We start from the raw sequence: 21,427 nt of genomic DNA on the forward strand, positions 1-21,427 counted from the left end.
ACAACAAGCAGCATCGACAGCACTAGGGAGTATTGTTAGAAGTGCAAACTTTGGGCCTACCATGGTGCTGCTGGGTCAGAGTTTCTGGGGATGGGTAACAGGAGCACTAACAGTTTCTCCAGGGGATTCTCATACACGCTGCAGTTGGCTTTATGAAAGTTGAGGAAAGAAGGAGTCCAAATGGACTCAGAACTGGGGGAACGGTTTCAGGGAGACCTTTGAATTTAATCTGGGCCATCCTTGATGGTCAGGCGGGGAGAATTTTAGGGGCTGGCCCGATGGTGTAGTGGTTAAGTTTACATGCTCCGCTTTGGTGGCCTGGGGTTTGCAGATTTGGATCCTGGGTGTGGACCTACACACTGCTTATCAAGCCATGCTGTGGCAGGCGTCCACATATAAAGTAGAGGAAGATGGACACAGATGTTAGCTCAGGGCCAATCTTCTTGACCAAAAAGAGGAGGATTGGCAGCAGATGTTAGTAATCATCTTCTTCAAAAAAAGAGAATTTGGAATAATGAAAGGCTCGGGGCAGGCACTCTGGGCAGAAGGAAAAGCCAAAGTGAAGGCGCAGGACTGATGAAGTGAAGGTCTGGGAGTGGTGTGAGGGCGAGGCAGACCTCGTAAGGAAGCAAGCTTTAGAGAACATGGTGCGTACACAATATGAACATGTGTGTTTTATGTGTCCATCTGTTTTTTCTGATTTCAAAGGTAATGCATTTTTTTATAAAAGCATGAAACATTAGAGAAGCATATAATATAGAAAAATGTGGAATGTTCCCCCATGATCTCCTCCCCAAGAAAAAAACGGTAACATTTTGATGCACATTCCCTTAGAATTTTTTCTATGCACCGTCTAATCATCTCCTCCCCAAAAAACACCAGAGAGAAGTCTCCTCTGTTCACAGCTCTGCATTTCCTTTGTTCACCTCACAGCAGGCGCTCCACCACAGTGGCATCTTTCGCTGTTAGTCCTCAAGATCTACCTCTCTCCTTTCAAGGGCCCCGTAGTGTTTCATCGCACAACGAGGTATGGCGTTATCACTGTTGGTTCTTATGTGAGAAGGAATCTGATGCAGGGGCGTTCTAGAATATAGCAGTGAAGACAGCTGTGCCATGTGGTGTGCTCACACTTTGAGAAGATCATTGGAAAGGAGGCCTGGGTGTTCCCAGTGGCCTATCAGCTCTTCACGTGGTGGTCACCTCAGTCCCCTGCATCCGTGTCTATGTCTATGTGTACGTATATTTTTACCTATGTCTTTATACGTATGTCTGTTTGTGTATGTATATCCATGTCCAAATATGTTTATCTTTACCTGTATATCTCTTTGTATATGTGTATCTATACATGTATGTGTATGTATTTAATGCTTTCTAGCATTAAATCCCATATAAAAGCAAAACGGAAGACCCTGGCCCAGACTCTTCAAGAAGTGTCTTTTTGAGAGAGACCATTCTCAACTCCACAAATTTGTCTCCAACAAGTGGCAGTTTCTTCAGCTTGGTGGTAGGGCCTTGCAGCCTCAGCCCGGCCCCTCCTTGGACGTTTGGCGTCTTTATGACCGGGACTTCTTCTAGTCACGGTTGCTGTGGTCTGGGAGGCCTTTCCTCTAGAATCCTTTTCCTGAGTTCCTCCTTCAGACCATTTTCTGAGGTGGGAGACATTAAGAAAACAGTTAACTGATTGTGCAGACTTTCACCAAAAAAATACATTCTTTACCTCATTGAGGGCAAAATGAGAAAACCTGGGCCTAGGACTGAAGGGGAAGGAGCTAGACTAGATGAAACGTAGCTTTGGCATTAAAAACACCTCCCAGAGGATGACTGCTGCCTCTGTCATCCCTGCCTTCAGGAGCTGCTTCCAAGGGGGACTAGTGACTCGTGAGCGAGTGCTGAGTAGTTACAGGTGCTACTGGAGCCACAGCAGCTTTTACCTCTAAGCAGATTCAAGAACTTGAGAGATGGGTGTCAATGTTTGCCTGTATAGCAGCTGCTTCTGGTTTTAAGAGTCTCTAGACCTTATACACGTAGTGACTGAATATGGCAATATACTGTTTAATCTTTCTTGGTCACAAAAAAGGAAAATAACACAATGGAAAAATATTAAAATCCAAAAAAATAAAAATAAAAATAAGTAGAAAGGAAATAATTTTGGCCCAGAGCTGCTATTATAGTCTCTACCCCTTGAGAGCTAAGCATCTTTCTTAATGGGTTGTCTATTTGGGCTACTATAACAAAATACCACAGAGTAGCTTATGAACAACAGAAATTTGTTTCTCAGCGTTCTGGAGGCTGGAAATCAAAGATCAGGGCACCAGCAGATTCGGTGTCTGGCAAGGGCCCACTTCCTCTTGGAAGGTGCCATCTTGCTGTGTCTTCATGTGGTGGAAGGGATGAGGGAGCTCTCTGGGGTCTCTTTTATAATCTAATCTCTTCATTCGTGAGAGCTCCACCTCGTGACCTAATTACCTCCCAAAGCCCCAGCTCCTAAAACCATCATCTTTGAGGTTAGGATTCAACCTATGAATTTGAGGGGACACAATATTCAGAGCATAGTATGAATCTTTCTCATGCTATAGCACTGGAACTGTTAAGGTTATATTGGTTCTCAACCACAAGTTTCTCCTTATGGGAAATTTAAGTATATCCCAAGTCTGTCTATTTCAGTACCTTTTCAGCAACAAAAGAATTTACAGTAGTCCCCCTTATCCACTGTTTCAGTTACCCATGGTCAACCTCCATCCAAAAAGAATGGAAAATTCCAGAAATAAACAATTCATATGTTTTAAATTGTGTACGAGTCTGAGTACTGTGATGAAATCTCATGCCATCCTGCTCCTTCCTGACTGGGATGTAGATCGTCCCTTTGTCCAGCAGATCCACGTTGTAGATGCTACCTGTCCGTTAGTCACTTAGTAGCCACCTTGGTTATCAGACAGACTGTCGTGGTATCGCAGTGCTTGTGTTCAAGTAATCCTTATTTTACTTCGTAATGGCCCCAAAGCACAACAGTAGTGATGCAATTTATTACAGTATATTGCTATAATTATTCTATTTTATCGTTAGTTTTTGTTGTTAATCTCTTACTGTGCCACATTTATGTTAAACTTTATCATAGGTATGTATGATAGGAAAAAACAGTGTATATCCACAGTTTTAGGCATCCATTGGGGGTCTTGGAACATGTCCCCTACAGATAAGGGGGGGCTTCTATAATAGCTAGCATTTAATCACCAGGTGGTTTACCTAAATAATTCCATTCTTCCCTATCAAAAGAACCCCGTTTCATTTGGAATGGCAATGCGTCCACTAAAATAAAAAGACTTTCTTTCCCACTCTCTTGCAGCTAGGAGCGGCCAGGTAACATGTGGTAGCCCGTGAAATGCAAGCAGAGATCTGGTGGGCGAGGCTTCTAGGAAAGCTACTGCTGTCCTCAGAAAAAAGGTCAGATTTGGCCTATTGTGAGCATTTTGCCTTTGCTTTTCCTGCTTTTTGCGTGGAATGTCAACACAGAATCCTGAGGTTCAGCAGCTACTTTGTGAGCTTAAGGGAAAAAGACAGAAGCAAAGGTTCTCACAAAAAAACAGGGAGCATGCATCACAGATGACAATGCAGAGACGCTCTACCAGCCCTGAGCTGCCTGGCACACAAACATTCCGCTCTTGCTTAAACCACTGTTTTGGCTTCTCATTACATGCAGTGAGAGCATAATCATGACTGATTCAACCATAGTTCTTCCTCTGGAGGACAATCAGAAGAGAGACCTGGGTCTGGCATTCAGTGCTACAGCCAGCTTTACCAGAATTGTTAAAAGCGATAGTAGACGAAGGACAGAGTGGTCAGAGCATTGACGAACTAACCACAAGTTAGTTGGCTATTTACTCCAGCCATCAGCCAGCAAAGGTCAGCAAAGTCAGGCATACAACACGCCTCCTGAAAAATCTTTGGCCTGAACCCTAAACAATTGCTGAGGTTCCAGAATTTTAATAATATGCATGCAAACTTGAACTTAGCACATTTTGTTACTTATAGCAAACATTGTATTCTGCATGGACGTTAACTACAACAATTCCCAGTTAGCTGTTGGGCTGCCAACACATGCGGACACGCGGGCTCATTCCAAGGTAACTTTATGATGGGTCAGGATTGTTCCAACTCTCTTTAGGGGTCCCTCCCTCAGGTACTACAGATGCCTGTGTGTAAGCCGTAGATTTGAAATAAATAATAGCCCAGTGATGGCAAAAGAGCCAGAACATGAGTTAACTTCAGTTCTGTCGTTCTTTTTGACTATTCAGACTTTTGGTACTTAAAATAAAAAACAGTGAAATGGTGCAAACTGCAATGTGAATTTTTTTGATTGGCAAGTGCAAAATTTAGTTTATACATGAAATGTTTCACTGAATTCCAATATTATCTTTAAAATAGAACTTTCTTCTTGTTTTTAACTTGCCAGCCTTTTATAATTATTATTAAATTGTAATATTATTACTGTGACCGATCAGTATGTAGGTACAAAGATTCAAATTTTTTCCTTTTTTCCTCCAAAATAATTGTAATTAAAAAGTATTAATCCGTGTTTCCCTTTTTTGTAATGTAATTTTTTTTTACTGGTATACCTATATATACAAAATTTAATAAACTATTTTCACTGTCTACACTTCTTTTCTTGTCAGTATTATTATTTATTATATTTAATGATTATTACTAAAATTAATTTTGTTATATAGAGGATGGAGATGTTGAAAAATAATTGACTGTCACTGGTTAAAATGATCTTGACTTCCATTGATTTTGGTTCTTACCACCAACTGTTTCATCCCATGAATTACCAATTCATAAGTCTGAGTCTATCTGAAGTCATTTTTCAAAAGGTCCACAGGTGGCATCCTTCCTGAGAGCTCGCAAGATGGAGAAGTCTATGTGGCCTTTCCCCGAGTGACGACACAGCCAAGAGCTGTTGGATTCCAGCCTCCTCCTTAGCGTTCTGTAAGCATTGCTTCATTGTCATTAGGAACTTTGGCAGAGAAAGAAAAGCTTGTGACAAGTCTAATGTTCTAATTTGTTTGTTTTGGATAGTTTTTCTTTTTTTCTAAGGGGAGAAAGTGAATATAGTAGCATTTTTTCTCTCTTAATCCTGTAGTTCAAAAAGTTTGTCCAAGTGTGTCTAGGTGTGGGTTTCTCTTGGTTGATTTCACCTAGGATGTGGTTTAGCACTTTTCATCTAAACACCTTCATTCATTCGTTCATTATCTCATCTCAGATCTATTTTACGATGCTTCTGAATTTTTTTTTTCCTAACACAACTGAAGGACACAGCACAGGCTGACCAGCAGTCACTCATCATTGGGATTTAAAAGCACACTACTCTTTCCCCGGGCAGTCCAGCTATGTGCCCACCAGGGCTGTGTCACCCACCGTCCCCCCACCGTCCAGCAGAGAATCACTCTTCATCGTATCTCTAGTGATTTTATCTTTCTCCCTGTTCCCAGTGCTCCTTAAGGAACACCAACAGACTCTCTTCTTTGTTCTCTATCCTTCATTGTTAGCATCGGAATTTTTCATCTCTTTATCCTTTTCTCTGTATTTTTAGAGTTATTTAACTTATCCTGTACATCACTACAAGCATCGATTTTGTTACATCTCCAATGCAGTTTTTTTTTAATTCAAGCATTCAGTTTTAATTTCCTTCCAATCTTTCCTTATCACATCATTCTTCCTTTAAAAAAAACCTTGTTGCATTTTCATTTCGTCCTAATATCTTCTCATTTTGTTCCCCTCTTTTAATAACTCATAATCCTGCCATTTTAAAAAGCCCACGTGGGGCCTATTACGGCTATCAGGTCCCTGAAGTTCTCTTCTATCTTCCAGTAGATCAAGTCCCAGAGCAAGTTTTTCCCTGGAGTCTCCTAGAGGCTGTCTCCTTTCTCCTATTCTGCTCTAAAGTTTTTCCTAGCCTACTGGGATTTGTTCTCCTTACTCATCCTTGAAGAAGGTAAGCCACGTCCAGACTGAAGCTTTACCACCAGACGTGCCCTGAATCCATTCCCTGTGGTCTGGGATGGTGCTTGAGCCCTCTCTTCTCAGACACGCCTGGAGGAGAGATCACCGACACACTCTCAGATCAATTCCCAGGCTTTGGCCAGTTTCAACCTGTGCTCTTGTGTGGCCTCTTTCTCTGGTGCCCACTCCTTGGATCATGCCTCTGCCCATCCCCATCCCTACCTGCCTTAAAAGTGAACACAACACTTGTCATAATCCCTTCCTTACCTTTATTTCTATACTGTATCACCTCTGTGGGAATGCATCCCTAAACAATTTTTCTTAGTATTGACTTTCACTAACTTCATTTAATGGAAGTTTGTATTTTTTTGTGACTTGCTTCTTTCACTCAAGTTACTGCATCAATGCCCTCCAGCCAAACAGGAACCCTCCTGCAGTTGAGGAAGCCGGGTGAGGGAGATCGCACACCATGGGGAAGCAGGCGCATCTCAGGGACAGGGTGTCAGGATTTGTTATAGGATTTGGGCTTGTGTTGATGATTTGTGGGAGAGTTTAAGGAAGTGACTTTGCTCTGGTTTGGATACCCTGGTCAGGAAACAGGAGTAATTTTGTGATTGGGTGTCACACTAAAGCTTATCCAAGAGGAAGGAAGCCTAGACCAAGGCTAAAGCTGTAACTGGGAAAGAAGCAGCAATCACTCATATTAATGAGCGTAAGGGGATATTTGCTCATTTCTGTGGTTTGGGCACATATTTGTGTTTTGTCTGTGGTCAGCTGTGATTACAGAGTAGTCTTGTTTTTGTCTTGATCTGTTGTGGTCACAGAGTGGCCTTGTCTGATGTTATATTGTGTGACATTACTGACGTTCAATGGAACACAAAGGCCTGTCAGCGAGTGCCAACCGACAGGACTGACTGGCTCCTGGGCATCAGGGGCTGTTCCTCTCTTTCTCAACTGTTAGTGTCATTCATCCGTGTCATTCCATGTAGCTATAGTGTATGCATTTTCATCGCTCAGTAGTATTCCATCCCATCCTCCCCATAATGTATTTATGTATATTACAATACAACCATATTTTATTTATTCATTCTACTCTTGATGGACATTTGAGTTGTTTGCAGTTTGGGGCTGATAAATAACACCACACCCCACCAGCCTACGAGTATACCACTGGATTTTGCTGATGCTTTTGGCTGATGCAGTGCGTGGAGAACCACAAGTCCAGGATTCACTGCCACAGGGTCTTCCTTTTTGCTCCCTTCTCAGCACTTTACTTAGGGGGACCAGAACTTCCTTTGTGTGCACACTTTGGGCTTCATTTTTAATGGGAGGCCCTTGAAAAGTTTACAGTGGAGATGGGAAGTAGCCAGTAGAGTGAGAGATTAAAGCTACAGAAGCGAGAGAGAGAGTAATCCACGGAGTGAGGTTCCTGGCCACATGAGAGAAAGTGAAATCCAGAGCCTGTGTGGAGACGTTGGCATCTCTTCCATTGCCAAGTATACCACAAAGATGGGAATTCCTGGATGAGCTTATGAGGAAGTAGTTGTAGTTACTACTGTGGGCTAGGGTGATCAGGGAAGGCTCCAGGGAAGACATTGGATTGAAGTTGGACCATGATAGAGATGGGTAGAGAGGAAGGGGACTGGCCAATCTAGGGATGAGGCAAAAATTTTGTACATCAAACAGTATTGCTACTGTGGAGGGTTCTGTGAAGTTGTGGGACATGATACTGGAAAGAGAGATTTAGTGGAGACTAAGGAAGTCTTGAAACCTGAGCTGAGAACGAAGTAAGCGAGAGTTTGAAGGCTTTTGTGCAAAGAAGTGATGTGAAGAAACCGATGTTTAATGCGTGCTGAGCCATCAGTGGTGTTTCAGGCTGGATAGGACAAAGTCTGGGCATGCGCGGTCCAGGCGTAACTGAATTAGAATGAAGAAGGTCAGGTCTTAGACACCTGAAAAAGGGAAAATTAAACCTGTAGACTGGCTATTTCATTTAAGGAGAGATCAAAAAGGGACATTAGTCTTTCAGTTAAGTATGCTGAGTTGATCTTTGATTTTTCATATCCAAAAATGTCAGGCAAACGCCGTTTGGGTTTTACTGGATGATGGCTTCAGAAAACTGCTTAAAATGAGGAATGGAGGCATTAGACCACAAAATACGCAAACTGCCTAAACACCAGCTCCCCTCTGCCCCGAAAACTTAATTGCGTTCTGTGGGAGTTTATGTCAACTTGCCTTCTTGTAACCAATCAAGAGGCAGTTTAGTGTGTAGAAAGAACGGTTTTTAGAAAAATTAAAACCTTCAAACATACAGAAAAATACAAGGAGTAATACAATACATTTGTACCCACTATCAGAATTAACAAATGGTAATATTTTGTGCTATTTACTTTTGATATTTTATTAAGAAAATATCGTAGATTCAACCCAGTCCCATTTTCCTCTTTCCATACTTGATCACGCCTTTGATGCTTACTCTTTCCTGTCTATGATTTTTTAAAATAAGAATTGTATATATTTAAGGTGTACGACGTGATGATTCGATATACTACGCATAGTAAAATGATTACTGGAGTCAAGCTAATTAACATATCATCTCTTAACATAGTTATCTTTTTTTTTGTGATGAGAGCACCTGAAATCTACTTTCTTCACAAATTTCTAGTCTTCAATAGTCATCATGCCGTACATTCTGTCTACGATTTTTATACCGCTACCAAATGTATTCTCTTAAACTCTCTGACCTCTTTTACGTCGTCTGAAACATGGAGACAGCAGAGTCTGTTGCCTGTTGTGGGCAAATCACATTGCTTTTTGAAGATAGAAATAGCCCCCTTTATTTCTTTAGTGTTTCTCAGAACCTTTAGATATTAGAATACACATCTTTTGGGCTTGAGGTTTTAAAATTTCTTTATTGAAATAAAGTAAATATCACATGGTAAATTATTTAAGCAATACAAAAATATATAAAACACAGAGCAAGGACTTTCTCTTTGCTCTTCAGTCCCTCTCTCTTCGACAGTTACTTATGTATGTTTCTAGAATGAAAAATTAGCTGTAAACCCATATTGACATAGATCTGTAGATATCTACTTTTAAAGTTTATGCCAATAAGTTTGAATTCTGTTTCTGCCACTTAGTAGCCATGTAATCCTGGGAAAGTTGCTTAAACCTACCTGTGCTTCTCAGTGTCATCATCTGTAAAATCGAGGCAATAGTAATATCAAAAGAATAGGCTTGCAAAGGGGATTAGGTGGGTTAGTGCATGCAAAGCACTTAGAAGAGAGTTTGGTACATAGCAAGTACTCAGTAAACATTATTTTTACTGTTTTCTTGGAGATCTTTTCATATCAGCCTGTATAACTCCAGGATATTTTAATTTTTTTGTCTTTTTTAAATTTTTTTTTTTTATTTTTGAATTTTTCCTTGATGTCTCCAAAGCCCTCCAGTACATAGTTGTATATTTTAGTTGTGAGTCCTTCTAGTTGTGGCATGTGGGACGATACCTCAGCATAGCCTGATGAGCAGTGCCACATCTGCGCCCAGGACATGAACCAGCGAAACCCTGGGCTGCTAAAGCAGAGCACGTGAATTTAACCACTCAGCCACAGGGCCAGCCCCTCCAGGCTATTTTTTATTTTTTAATTTTTTTTTAAAGATTTTATTTTTTCCTTTTTCTCCCCAAAGTCCCCCGGTACATAGTTGTGTATTCTTCGTTGTGGGTTCCTCTAGTTGTGGTATGTGGGACGCTGCCTCAGCGTGGTCTGATGAGCAGTGCCATGTCCGCGCCCAGGATTCAAACCGACGAAACACTGGGCCGCCTGCAGCGGAGCGCGCGAACTTAACCACTCGGCCACGGGGGCCAGCCCCACCTCCAGGCTATTTTTAAAAGGCTATATTATATCCCCTTAAATGGGTACCTGCAGATTTTCAGATTTTCCTATTACACACAATATCCTTCACATGCAACTTGGCAAGTTTTTGCAAATATATCCATTTGGAAAATTTTTTGAGTTTGAATTGCAAAATCAAAAGGTGTGGTGCATTTAAATTTTGAAAGATAATGCTAAATTGTTCTCCAAAAAGTGTACCAATCTTCATTTCTACCAATAGAGTATGAGAATGCCTGTGTCTTATGCTATTTACAACATTCATTATTCATTGGGTTTTGCAATCTGATGAGCAAATTCAACATACTTCATCTTTTTAAATAAAATTTTTTAAAAATAACAGCTTTACTGATCTATAATTCACATACCAGGCAATTCACCTATTTGAAGTGTACAATTCAATGGTTTTAGTATATTCACAGAATTGTGCAACCATCGCCACAACCAATTTTCATGACCTCAATAAGAAACTCTGTACCCATTCACAGTCGCTCCTCATTTCTCTCCAATTCTCCCTCCCCCAGCCCTTGGCAACCACTAATCTACTTTTTGTCTCTCTGGATTTGCCTATTTGGAGGATTTTATGCAATTGGAAACCTACAATGTGGTCTTTTGTAGTTTAGCTTCTTTCCCTTAGCATAATGTTTTCAAGATTCATCCATGTTGTATCATGTGTCAGGGCTTCAGTTCTCTTTATGGCTGAATGATATTCTGTTGTAGGGATAGACCACATTTTGTTTATCCATTCATCAGTTGATGGACGTTTGGCTTGTTTACTCTTTTTGGCTATTATAAATTATGCTACTTTTTATTGCTAAATAATATTTAATTGTATGGATATACCCATTGTTTTGATATGTAATTATTTAATTGTGAATATGTTTAACATATTTGACCATTTTCCTTTTGATTTGTTTTCACTTACTGAGTTCTACGTGGTGGTGTATATTAACGACTTTATCTCTTTGTTTGCCAAATATATTGCAATATTTGTTTCCAGTTTGTGTATGTTCAAATTTATTTATTTATTTAATTACAAAAATCTTTTTTCTTCTTCTTCTCCCCAAAGCCTCCCAGTACACAGCTGCACACTCCAGCTGCAAGTTGCTCTGCTCGTGCCACATTGGATGCCACCTCAGCACGGCCTGATGAGTGGCACCATGTCCACACCCAGGGTCTGAACTGGCAAAGCCCCAGGCCGGTGAAGCTGAGCGTGTGAACTCAACCACTTGGCCACAGGGCCGGCCCTCAAATTAATTTTTGTCTCCCTTTAAGACTTTAGGATTATGTTTTACTTAGAAAGCCTTTTTCTTCTTTTTTTTGAAGATTGGCACCTGAGCTAACATCTGTTGCCAATCTTATTTTCTTTTCTTCTTCTTCTTCTCCCCAAAGCCCCCCAGTAGATAGTTGTATATTCTAGTTGTAGGTCCTTCTGGCTCTGCTATGTGGGACACTGCCTCAGCATGGCTTGATGAATGGTGCTAGGTCTGCGCCCAGGATCCGAGATGGTGAAACCATGGGTCACCGAAGCCCAGGGCACAAACTTAACCACTCGGCCACGGGCCCAGGCCCTAGAAAGGCTTTTTATATGGCAAGATTATTCATCAAGAATTCGTCAAAGTTTTGAACTACTGATATTATAATTTTATTTTTATACATTTAAATCTTTCAATCTTCTGGAAATTTAGGGGAAATAAAGAGTGTGGTAAATGAACCATTTTATTTTATTTTTCATTCCTAGCCAGTTCACCATCACTTTTTATTAACTAATGCATCTTCCATAAGTTTGACCCATCTACCTTTTCACACATTAAATTCACATGTCTATTTGTGGTTATTTCAGATCATTCTATTCTATTATTGTATTCTATTCTATTCAGCTATCTGTTTCTTCTCTAGAATAAAATATTTTGATTACATAACTTTATAATACATTTTAATATATGGTTGTGTTAATTACTTCCTCTCAATCTCATCTTTCAGAGTTTTCTAGCTCTCCGTCTACATTCCTGATGAACTTTAGCAGTACATTGTCAAGGTAAAGGAATCACCCTGGTGTTTTATTTGTCTCTGGTTTGAATTTATAGATTAAGGAAATTACTGTCTTTATAATTGTGAATATTCTCCCCTCTTAATGCTATAGGCAAAGAGGGAGAATCTGAAGTGGAAAAGGAAGAGGAAGAAGAAGAGGAAGAAGAAGAGATAATTTCCTGGTAATTCACATTTAAAATATAATGTAAACCACATTTTCTCTCTGAATAGCACAAAACACTTTTAAAACATCACCTCAGTCTCTAAAACGTCCCAACAGCATGCAATTACTACTTCAGATTTATAGACTGAAAGTTTAAGGCAGAGTCGTGACCAAGTTCTTTAACTATTACATATTTATTTTTAAATGGTTTCCTTTCTTTTGAGCATGTATGAAGCACTGAGTATAAATCTTTCCTGCCGTCAGGCTTTTGGCAGCTTCTGCCAGAGTAAAATGAAACGACAGATGTGTTAATGGAAAATCTATCTATCTATCTATCTATCTATAGAAATAAGCAATCTAAGGGATGGTGACTTTATTGTGATACAAGCTGCTTTATGTAAATTTTGACTCTTATGACAACTTTAACTCTTATCCCACTGCAAAATTATTTCCAGATTATTCAAAGTGATAGGTAATAAACAGAAAAATAAATTAGCACTCAATCTTAGCTTCTCATACCTCTTGATTTTTTTACAGTTTCCTTTGGAGAGTCATAAAATTAAAGGTTATTTTACTGCAATTTTTCTTCTCCTAAATATTTGGATAACACACTGGGGTGACTAAATGGATAGTTTGAATCTGCTGTGAAGACGGCCAATCTGTAAAGAAAAGCTAAGAGAACGGGGAGTCCAAATGCACTTGGAGTACCTGGAAATTACACCTGGCAGCCAGCAACCTCTGTGCTTCTTTGTTGTACCGTATTTTCTGCCGGCGGCTTTCAGGGGTGCCTTTATTTCACTGATTACTAAATTAGTGTTGGATTTAATGAGAGAGATCTGTCCTTTTATTTGTGCCTTTTTTCCTTCTTCTTACTTAAAAAAAAAAACAGGATCAGCCTCACAAAGGCTTTGCACATTTCTAGCTTGCTTTTGAAGATGTGACCATTTGCTCCCATCTATCTCCATGGTAATAAGCTCCCTCCACCCCCAATTTTCCAAGCCTCAGATACTTAGGAAGCTTCAGGACTGGAGTAGGGTTGCATGCTAAAATAATGCAGAGAAACAAATTGTTCTCTGTAAATAGGCCTCATCTTCAAAGCATTCGAATATTCTCCAAAATGTGATCCATTTCTCTTTGCTTGAAAACAGGCGTATTTTAGATAAAATATTCGAAAGTAAAGTTTCGCATCTCAGGAAATGCATCTCAGTAAGAGCCTGTATTCTAAAACAAGACTTGGACAGGATTTTAAAACTGGAAGTGGCCTCAGACTTCATCTAGTCCAAGACTTTTATTGTACACTTGAGGAAACTGAGGCTTTAGTACAGCTCATTGTTTTGGGTCTAATCATGACTGGGGCTGGGACTTCGGTCTCACAGCAAGGTATTCTTTCCTCTATACCAATATTTCAATAATAAGAATAATAATTATTAATTATATTACTAAAAATAGCTATTATTAGTAGCGATGAAAGAGTTAATGCACAGAAGATGTGCTATAAAATGCAAATAACTGTCAGGATGTCTATGCCAGGCAACTTTTCACTGTAACTTGAAGTCCTTTAGAAGTTGATATTTAGGTTTCAAATCATGAACTCGCAAACCATATGCTCACATAAATTAATATACTAAAAGACAATTTATTCATATACGCATATATGTATACATACATATAAATGTATTTGTGGTATATAAATAAAATAACAGTGGCAATCTCTGAATAATGGTTATAGTTAATTTAAATTTTCTTTTTTATAATTTTCTACATTTTTATTTTCTATATTAAACCTATATTACTTTTCTTATAAGAAAAAAAGACTTTTTATTTCCAGAAAAAAATATTTGGACATTTGATGTTTAAGATGTAAATCATTCACACTTGGCCCAATTCCACTGTTCTTTCCCCACAAAATGCAAAATAATTTACGGTTCATAGTAGCTGTAGATATTCTGCTCTGCTTCACCTACTAAGACTTAGTGCTGGGCCTGGGAGGGCTGCACGTTCTCATCATTCAGAAAATATCGGGATTCTCACCACCAGGAAGAACTAACTGCGGAACCCAAGGTCCTTATAAAGAACATCCCCTTCACAGCTTCTTTTTTGACCCACATTTTGCTTATTGATTTAAGAGCTTCTTTTAAGATAAAGATAATATTAATTGGTACTTCTGCGAGCTTTTCTCCTGAACACCTCAATGTATTTCACATGCCTTAACTCAGTTATGGTCTCATTAAGGTATGTGTTTGGCTTTAAAGACTCGCCACTGTTCCACAAACAAAACCCAAAAGATCAATTCCATCTAGGAGGGCCGGCCGGTGGCCGAGTGGTTAAGTTCTCGCGCTCGCTTCAGTAACCCAGGGTTTTGCTGGTTTGGATCCCGGGTGTGGACCTAGCACCACTCATCAAGCCATACTGAGGCGGCGTTCCACATAGCAGAGCCAGTAAGACCTACAACTAGGATTTACAACCATGTAAACTTTGGGGAGAAGAAATAAAAAAAAATATTGGCAGCAGATGTTAGCTCAGGTGCCAATCTTAAAAAAAAAAAAAAATGCCATTGCATCTAGGAAATCATGGGACTCTCTGGGACAAAAAGGTGTCCAAGAATGACAGCAACAGTGCCTGGGTATCCCACACAGTGATGGTCCCTAGTCCAATGTCTGTGGACAGCAGATGCAGAGAGAACGTTCATGACTAAGCGACTTCATTCAGAGATCACACCATGGCTTGCTTACCTCTTACAGCATCGGCCCCCAGGTAGCCAGTACACTGTGGTCACGCACCAGTGGCCCGAGCAGAGCCAGTCACAAGCCTAAGTTCATCTCTGCCCCAGACCACGTAAAACGTTGCAAATAGCTTAGTTTAACCTCCATTAATGTTTTCCTGCTTGATTACAACTGAAATCAACTAGACCCAAACAGCTTTTATTATCAACAATAATATTGATTTAATCCTTTTTGCAGAAGGATAGTGCTTGCAACCTTGAGAAATGATCAAATGATCATTTACCATACCTTCTTTTACACCTGGCGGAAATGTTTTCCTGGGAAGAACTCTAAGTGGAGACTAGAGAGGAATAGAAAAGGAATATATAACTTATGCTGGGATGTTGAAAATTAATGAGAAGTAACCACATATCTTGAAATAGTGTGAGGAAAATAGATCTCTAGATTTTTTTCCCCAAGTCTGCCCCTTCTCTAGTAGTCACCCCTTCTCAATATGCGGTAATGGTGTTTGCTCAGTTGGTAAAATCAAAAACCACAGCGCCATCCTAGCCTCCTATCTTCCCTTAACTCCCAAATTCAGTCAGCAAGTCCTGTTAGCCCCACTTCCAAAACACTCCTCCACTTCTCCACAGCCATACCCTGGTCCAAGCCCCTGTCATCTCCCACACGAACAACACAATGACTCCTAACCATCCCTCACTTTTAACCCTTACTTCAATCCATTCTCCCCATGGCAGCCAGATTTAACACATAAATCAGATCGTGAATTTTTTCTCAAAGAACAAAATCCAAGCTCCTTTTTGCCTGAGTCCTGACTTGATCAAGGCACTGCCCACCTCAAGCATCTTCTCCTGTGTTGCCCTCACTTTCTCTTCCTGCTCTGCTGGCCTCTATGCTGTCCCTGGCTATGCAGATGCTCCCGTGTGCAGGCAAGGCTCCCCTACAAAGAACTTCATGTGGTTGACCCATTCACACCGTCCATATCTCTGCCAAATGCCTTCTCCCCAGGGAGGCTTGCCCTCACCATCCTGTCTGAAATGGCACCTTGCTCTTCATCTCCTTGACTTGCCTTACTCTTCCTTATCGCTCTTATCGCGACTTGAAATTATGTTACATTTTAAATATCTTAAACATTCGTTTTCTGTTTCTGCCTCTAGAATGCAATCATCACAAGGAGGGATGTGGTCTTTCCTGTCAGCTGCTATGCTCTCAGCTCTAAGAGCAGTTCCTCACATAGAGAAGACACTCAATAAATATTTGTAGAATGAATAAATGATCTCATCTTAATCGTTTCTTCTCCTATGGAAGAGAACATTTGGGGGATGAGGATCAATGTTAGAGGTAGTCAGGACACCTGGAGAGTAATAAATCAGCATGCTGCATATACAATAGCAAAAATATCACATCTCTACCACGGATCACCATAGATGTATGTAGGCATTTCACACGAATATTTGGGCTGTAGATTTCTGTGACTCAGAGAGATGCTCACTCAACAGACAGGCTGCAGTCGACGCTACGTAAGGCTCATTGCAGTCATTTATGCAAGTGCATATTGCCCCTTCAGGTGGTTATCTTCCTGAGGGCAGAGACCATGGCTTCCTCGTGTTCCTATATTTTATGATAGCAATTTGCAAGTAAGTAATACGTAAATACTTGCTGAACTGAATGAAACTGGTCCTTTCGACATCTGGCATGACTTTTTAGATTTGATGTGTGTATGGGTGTGTGTATATGTGTATACTCATGCCAAAACTATCTATTCCGAAGTGTTTAGACTTGGGAGGCTTGTCACTTCTCTCTAATTCAATTTGTTAATTATCACAATCCCAATAAAAATACCAACAAAGTTTTTTATGGAGCCAAAAAGTTGATACTAAAGCTTATGTGAAAAATAAATAGGTAATAATAGTCAGGGAAAAAAATTAAAACTTTGAGTGGATACTAGCCCTATCAGATATTACAATACTCTATGAAGCCCTTGTAATTAAAACATCTCCTATTCTTTTTTTTTTTTTAAAGATTGGCACCTGAGCTAACAACTGTTGCCAATCTCTTTTTTTTCTGCTTTATCGCCCCCAAATCACCCCAGTATTTATAGTTGTATATTCTAGTTGTGAATGCCTCTAGTTGCAGCATGTGGGATGCCGCCTCAATGTGGCCTGATGAGCCGTGCCATGTCCGCGCCCAGGATCCAAACCAGCGAAACCCTGGGCCTCTGCAGCAGAGCTCACGAACTTAACCACTCGGCCATGGGCCGGCCCCTAAAACATCTCCTATTCTTGGTTAGGATGACTCAATATCAGAGATGTCAGGTGTCCCTGGGTCAGTTTATTAATTATTGCAATCCCCCAAAAGAGGAATAAGCTTTATTATGGAGCCAGACAAGTTGATACTAAAGTTTACATGAGAAAGATATTGAAAATTAGTCAGAAAAAACAATTAAAAAATTGAGAGGGAATTAGCCCTATCAGATATTGAAGCATACTATAAATCTTTTATAATTAAAACAGTGTGGTACTAGCTCATGACTAAATGAATAGACTAATGGAATAGAATAAAAAGCCCAGAAATAGAACCAAAAACTTTCAGAAATTTAGAATATGAAAAAGTGGCATCTCAAACCACTGGAGTAAAGATGGACTTTTTGAGAAATGTTCTGGGACAAATGGTACATTTGGAAAAAGATAAAATTAAACCTATACCTCATACCATGGTCTAGACTCAGTTCAAGATGGTCAGGGATCTAAACGTGAAATGGTAAATCATGCAAGTGCTAGAAGAAAACATGAATGAATTCTTTTTTAACATTGGAGTGGGGAAAGACTAAAAATCTAAAAGCAATAAAAGAAAATATTTAAATATATTTGACTACATAAAAAAGTTAAAATTTTTTTTGGTATGGCTGAAACCACAGAATAAACAAAGACAACTAACAAATTGGGAGAAAATACTTGTAAAATATATCACAGATAAGGCCTAATTCACAATACGTAAAGAACTCCTAAAAACGGAGGGACAAAAGACCAAAAACCTGATAGGAAAATACATTGATAGAATATACATTAATAGAAAAAGATTTTAATTTATTACTTATATGAGAAAGGACCATCTGTATCAGTCTCCATCAGCAAACAGAAGACTCAAATAGGATATTTCAGGAAAGTTTATCAGAATCAGGATTGAGGGAAATCAACAAAGACCGGGACAGTACCCTGGAGCCAGCAAGCACCAGGAAGCCCTTACTACCCCAGGTCTACTGCATGGAGAAGCCTTCAGCAAAGCAATGACTCACCTGGGAGGGAGCTGGAGGAATGAACACTGTGACTTCATTCACCACCACCCCCACTGACCTTCAGCTGGCGTCATCTGGTGGCTGAACTCAACCAGCAGTCTCCTGGGCCACAGAGCAGGTGAAGACGAGCAAAGGCACTATCTGGAGAGATGAATGGGGAACATTCAGAACACCAGTTGTTTCAATCACAGTGTGTCTACCATCTATAGAACTAGGAGTCTCAAAGGGTCACAGGACAACCCTCTGTAGAAGATAAGACCTTGAGTCCACTACCCTTTAAGAATGAGGACTGGCTGGGAGTGAAGTTATCCCTGAATTTCTGTTATGAAGTTTGACTATATTATTATAACCTTACTAATAAAAGTATGGCTGGTAAAAGATAACCAGAGATTTTGGACACTACTCCCACTGAGAACGGGACCCTTGTCTCCTCCTGATTTTGGGTGGGCTCTGACCACTTTGACCAGTAGAATATTTTGGAAATGACAGTTTCTAGGCTTGGCCTTAAAGACTATTGCCCTCTCTTGGGACATTGACTGGATCCCTGAGCAGCCATGTACGAAGTCCGACTATCCACAGGCTGCATCAGATAAGGAGCCTCAGCTAGCCACACAAAGAAGCACCATGGAGTGAGACGGGGGTGAAGAGAGAGAGAGGGAAACTCCGCCAGCTCCCAGGTGCTCCAGCTACCAAGCATGAAACTCATCACAGGCGTGGCCCCAGGCACCTGGAGCAGAAACGCGCTCTCCCTTGCTATGCCCTGCCCAAATGTAGTAATAATAATTTGCTGTTTCAAGCCACCAAGTTTATTATGCAGACATAGGTAACATGCACAGAATCGGGGACTTGAGATTGGGGCACTGCCCTAACCATACCTAAACCATGTGACACTGACTTTGGGACAGAGTGTCAGGGAGAAGCAGAAAAGGCCAGGAGGAGACAGACTGTTGGTGGGCATGTGAGGACTGTGAGGAAAATGCCACTGGAGGACACAGGACCCTTTCTGCATAGTGGCAGAAAGTGTGGCAACACCGTCACCTGCAGCCTCAAGGAAAATAGAAAGGCTGCTTGGTAACTTGTGGGGTTGGCTGGGGAGACAGCCAAGCAGAATGTAGGAAGTGCCAACTGGCTTTTTCTAGTTGGCTGTGATAAAACATGATGACCTAACCAAGAAATTGACCAAGTGTGTAGCAGAATAGGAAAGACATAAACTATGATTTACTGGATTCTAAAATAAAACTGTTGCTCATCCCCAGTCTCTCCCATTAAAAGATTCCCAAACAAGAAGTGGCTTCAGGGCGAAGAGCAAACGCAGAGCGTGGCTGGAAAGTGCTTTGTCAGAGGAATTTAAGGGGAGGCCCACCAGTACTTCCAGGAGTCCTGAGGGGTGGCGCACAGGCCATCTCAGCGAACAATGCAGCTTTTAAGAATCTTAAGGATGTTGTCCCCCGTCAGTCTCAAAGGAGAGCCAGGATTCTCACGTGTAAAATGGCACATTCACTTCTACTTCATAGGACAGCTGGGACCATCAAACAACAAAATAACATCCCTTCTTTCTAAATATACGCTGAGTGTCTGCTCGTGCCAGGGACTGTACCGTGTCTGCAAATTCTTGAGAGACAATAATCTTCAGGATTCCGGAACAAGAAATTGGAATTCCCAGCAATTCTTGGGTATTCTCAAAATCATAAATTATTCTGTATTTCTCTGTAATACCTTCTTTACATGTTTTAAAATAACAACTGACCATAACAGTAACCAGTGAACCATTTTTCTGTGATAGGGTTATACTAAAATTTTCTGAGGTTTTCTGCAAAAAATAAAAAGGTAACAACAAATACATGGTTTATTATTATTGTGAACACATATATTGGTACAAGGTGCACTACATTTCAATGATGTAAAAATCATCTCTACCTGATATGGACATTTGATAACAGAAAATATTAAAAGGAGGAACTTGAACACAAAACAAATGCCAAATAAAATGATTTTAAAATCTGAAAAATAATACTACACAAATTTTAAAAGTTACCATTCTTAAAATGAAATTTAAAAACACATAAAGCTTAAATTGCCCTTATTGTCTTGATCTTTGTTTTACAACAAATATTCCAGATGTAGAGTATTCTTTCATTCTGCGTTGACATTAGTTGAATTGTTGTGTGTGTGTCCAGAAGCATCTTCAGGTTGGTCGTTAAGGTACATGTTGCTTATTATAAACCCATTATCTTTTTTCAGTGATTAAAATACTGTCTTCCTTCTCAGAATTGATTCTGCCCTTGGAGTTCATATTATTTTTGCTAATTTGGATTTTAGATTAGTTTTGGACTTCACGATGGATAGGCCACAACAGCATTTACTCCTCTCTGCATTTCTTCTGATAAAGCATCTTTTCCTTCACAAAAGTCTTTCCAATAATGATTTTTGCTAATTGAGCTATTTCATTCTTGCTTGCCAAAGCAAAAAAGCTGTCCACCTCATGTAAACTACTAACATTGCTTAAATGTTTAATAAGAGATATTAGATCTTTTTTCTGCATTAAGCGATTTGATTCTAATTTCTTTTAAAAGCAAACTGCTTGGAGCAGAATTCTATTTTTGCTTAGAAGATTTGCATCATGGTTACTTAACGCTTCAACTTCTAATGAAGTTGGTTTTAAGCAATTTACTATCTCTCTCACAATTTCATAATATTCCGCTTTCCATAAGTGTCCTAGCTTCAGTGGGCATAAAATCATTTTTCTCAGGTTTAGGGTCTTTAAAAATCTTTCCGTTTTTATTATGTTGTGTTCCAGAGTGTTTTGCAGTCCAAAATGACTTGTAAGTTTTTTTCCCATTCCTGTTGCAAAAGAGAATCTCTCACTGGAGAAAATTTAAACAATTTTACAATTTTTCTTATTCTAAAAATTATGGGAAAGACATCATCTGGAAGACCAGACTGATCGGCTCCAGCTACACCATCTGAATCTGAAAAACTTGCTTCCTCTTCCTTGTGTTCAGAATCTGCAGTGTATTTGCTTCCCCTGCTAGTTGTTTTTGAGTAAAACCCTTTTCTTCCAGCAAAGTGAAGTAGCGTAACTACCAACATCTTTCCAAATTTTCCCATTACTGTTTCGCCATCGCCAGTTGTTGATATTGATGGATTCTTCGAAACAGTAGCATCTCGGTGAAGGTTGTTAAACTTTATTTCTGGTGGAAAGAATTACAATACTTTTCTCTGATTTCTCAACTGATTCTTCTCGGGATTCAGGAAAACATCAACTTTTCAAGAAATCCTGAGGGGCCAGCCCAGTGGCGCAGCGGTTAAGTGCACATGTTCCGCGTCG

The 21,427-nt window shown here is 40.0% G+C and overlaps 2 long non-coding RNA genes across 2 annotated transcripts; one reads left to right on the forward strand and one right to left on the reverse strand.

The window, feature by feature from the left end:
* Positions 1-650: 650 nt before the first annotated feature.
* Positions 651-19,720, reverse strand: LOC111768812 (uncharacterized). Its single transcript, XR_011428639.1, has 4 exons — positions 19,463-19,720; positions 18,100-18,240; positions 4,827-5,011; positions 651-1,646 (listed from the first exon to the last, which is right to left on the reverse strand). It is a non-coding gene; the product is annotated as an uncharacterized lncRNA (long non-coding RNA).
* On the forward strand, positions 3,325-13,795 carry LOC102150268 (uncharacterized). Its single transcript, XR_011428636.1, has 6 exons — positions 3,325-3,441; positions 4,030-4,121; positions 4,869-4,983; positions 11,871-11,925; positions 12,031-12,100; positions 12,619-13,795. It is a non-coding gene; the product is annotated as an uncharacterized lncRNA (long non-coding RNA).
* Positions 19,721-21,427: the final 1,707 nt, after the last annotated feature.

This window comes from Equus caballus, chromosome 18 (genome assembly GCF_041296265.1).
Source record: "Equus caballus isolate H_3958 breed thoroughbred chromosome 18, TB-T2T, whole genome shotgun sequence".
Lineage (NCBI taxonomy): Eukaryota > Metazoa > Chordata > Mammalia > Perissodactyla > Equidae > Equus > Equus caballus.